A 3,506-nucleotide genomic window follows, 5' to 3' on the forward strand; every position below is an offset into this window, starting at 1 on the left:
TAGTCATTGGTCCATGCTCTCTAGAACGACACGATTTCTGATCACAGGACGACATTGTTGTTTAAAAGATAATACAGTTTTCTGTTCTTACACATGGTATGGCTATGATTGGTTTAGGATTAGGCACAAAAGCGACTTAGGTAGGTTACGGAAAGGTCATGGTTTGATTTAAAAAATATGTGCTATGGTAGGAAAAACATTGTGGTTTGGGTTCAAATCACTATTTCATAAAATGAAGGTCTCCTTCGTCATCACGGTTACAACAATATCCACTTGGTTACTGCTCAGGAACAATTGTGGTCAGGAAACGAATAAGTTTAACTTTTTATTAAGCTTGTGGACCCATCCATCCACCAAAATACAGTCCCCCAACTTCCTCCTTTGCTCCGTCAGACAAGTAACATAATTATTTCGGCTTTGTCTTTTTAACGTAAACATATGTTGTTTTTAGCATTTGCTTTGGAGAATAGTCTTGGTTTATGTTGACATAAATGGAGGACACATCTCTCTATATCTATCTCATCTTTCCAGTTCCTGATAAGAAATAATCTGTTGAAGAATAAAAATAACTAATCTGGGTTATTCTAACATCACCCACAAAATCCACCGCTCACACAAGGCTACAAATGGAAATGTGCATGGTTTACCTTGTCGTGTGTGTGTGTGCGTGTGTGTGTGTGTGTGTGTGTGCGTGTGCGTGTGTGTGAACATAAACTGATTCACCTCAGATGTATTTTGAAAGTGCTTTCAACAACAGAGACTAACAATAAAGTACGTTTCAGAGAACAGGACATAAACAGAACAACTATCAGACAATCTCTCACATATTGAGGCGATTGAAGGCGGGGTAAGGTTGGTCTAAAGGGGATTTCAGGAGGCCACAGGAGGCCACAGGAGGCCACTAAACCAAAATAAAGGATTCTGGTGCTTTCCCCAACCATTCAGTCCGTGCTCAGTCTTCACTAGATGGTCTGATAGCCACTTGTAAACAGCTGGTAGATCCATAATTCTGAGCACTGGCTGTCACCGGGGCCAGACAGAGACGGCAATAGTCGTAGCCCACTGCCGCCACACATAAAGCACTTTGATTAATTCAAGGGAGGACCAGATTAGGTTGGGAACAGCGAATGAAGATGCAAATCTGAATGACAAATGAGAATTTAGGGTCACAGCTGCCATAGTCACTAAAACGGTGCGTCCTTTGTTGGAGGAATATGCCGTTTTGAAGTCGAGAAATGCATCGGAGTCACGTGTGGTGAGCAAAGACAGAGATCTGGAAGTGTGTGAGTCCAATAAGTAATTTGTTCCAAGATGGGGCTATTGTCCTCCGCTGATTTTATTCATGAATATTTCGCTTGGGAAGTATTCAAGATATATTACATTGCACATACTTTTCAGATGATTGAAACAGTCTGCGTTGCCAGAGGTTGACTCTGGTATCTGGAAAGCATCAGATGCAGGTCCAGAGATCGTACGGGCCAAAGGTTGAGCGAGCGTGCTGAGAGGATTCGCAGGCCGTCCCAGCTATCCACATTTTTGGAGGTATTCATCAGCAATTAAATGTTCATATTTTCAATTAACATAGTACATTTAACATCAATGTATCTCAGATGTCAAACATGACGCCTCATGTTCTTACTGTAAAAAAAGACAATTTGTGCTCTCGATTTAAAAAAGTTGGACATACAATTTTGAAATTCATGCTTTAAATGTAATATCATATTATTTATTTTTGGCAGAAAATTCCTTTGATGCAGGACAATCAGTCAGCCGTAGGTTTGAAGAAGACAACAAAGAGAACTTGAGGCTTTCCAAAGAGCCTAGCACATTATTTAATAACTGCTTGGACTAAAGTCTTTGACTCTTATCTTGTAAAATACATTTAAGGGATCTCAAAGATAGACTTTTTATAGAGATTTAACAGCGAAAGTATGTCTGTATATAAAGGTGATAAAGTATGCTAAATATAGAGGGTGAATTACTGTTCAGCATGACTGAACAGCCACAGCACTTCAAGCTATTGTGCATGTTTTGTCCAACGCTTCTTCCCAGGCCAATTATGTCCTCTGGTGTCCCAATCCAAAATGAGGAGTTTTTAGGCAGTCAGTTGGTAGAGTTGAGTGTTGGGGGGAGGGGAGGAGGGGGGGGGGGGTCTGTGAATGCATGTATACATGCATGTGTGTGTTAAGCATATCACTGCCAAAATGACAGGGCATTTAGCCATTTGTTGGGTGTGTGTGTGTGTGTCTCTGTCGACAGCTCTGTCAACACAGCATGACCGTTCACACCGCATTTTATCTGTTGACTGAGGAGGGAGCCATCACCTCAAAGCCCGGTGTTAAAAAGTCATTAGTCTTGATTAGTTATCTTCGTGATTATTCATATTAAAATGAGCAGAACCAAATGCTGCCATCTGGTCTGGCAACTGCTGATGCTCTAAAATACAGAGCAAACATGCAGACTGCCTGCACTCAAGAGAAGTGCTGCAGTAGGAATGGAGGGGCCCGAGGGCAAAATGCCTCTGGCACAAAAGAAGGTCAGACGCTTGACTGGCTGGTTAGCAGCGCTGCAGTTTAGACATATACAATTAGAAAATAGTTTTAAAATTCTAATTAGGGACAAATCAAAAGACAGATACCAACAAAGTCAGCATAGATTACAACGGAAAAGCACAATAAACACACAGCAAATTGTAGGAAAAGAAGTTGGTGTATTATTTCTCAATTTGTACCCACAGCAGTCATGCCATGTTGCTCCGCCAAAGTAAGTATGCACTTCTGACACAAGCCTTTCAAATAAATAGTTTAAGAAGCCAATTCAAACCTACAAGACAAGCTAACTGATTGTATTATTACTAAATACAAACGGATACATTCGGGAACATATTCCTTTGCTGTTCTTTGCTGTTATTACATGTTTGTGCAGTCTCAAGTATACCGTGAGTATAAAGAGAGACAGAGTTTTGGGATAATTGCTGAATAAACTTTGTGTATGACGTGATGTGATGACTTTTCTCAGGCTGACTCTATGTGCAGAGCCGCTTCTGGACATCCACTGGCGCCCCTCAGGGAACTGACGTTTTTACCATGATATTTTACGACAATTATAATAACTTAATCGTTTTAAATTTTACTTCAATCAGCTTCTTGTCTTGTCTGTGTATTAGTACCTTTACATGCACACTACTCTCCGGTATGTCCTTTCCTTGTTTTATCATCACTAAATCACATCACTATTTCATTTCTTGTTCAGAATATGATATGAAATATCATAAGAAACCTGGTTTGGTTCTGTATTAAGGTGCAGGTATTGTCAGTATCAGAAAAAGTCCCAAATATCGGATGACTTGATAGATATTGTCGTTTCTTGCTGCAGCGTGGCTAAAACCTTGACTGTTGTATCTGTCCTAATTTCTGATATAAGCCAACCTTTAGCAGAATAATATAATACATACTCCAACCAAACAGATGTACCGTCCCTCTCGCTCCCATTGCCTTTCTCTTCAT

Source organism: Anarhichas minor, unplaced genomic scaffold (genome assembly GCF_050575085.1).
Source record: "Anarhichas minor isolate MPS153535 unplaced genomic scaffold, ASM5057508v1 ptg000012l, whole genome shotgun sequence".
In the NCBI taxonomy this organism is placed as follows: Eukaryota; Metazoa; Chordata; class Actinopteri; order Perciformes; family Anarhichadidae; genus Anarhichas; species Anarhichas minor.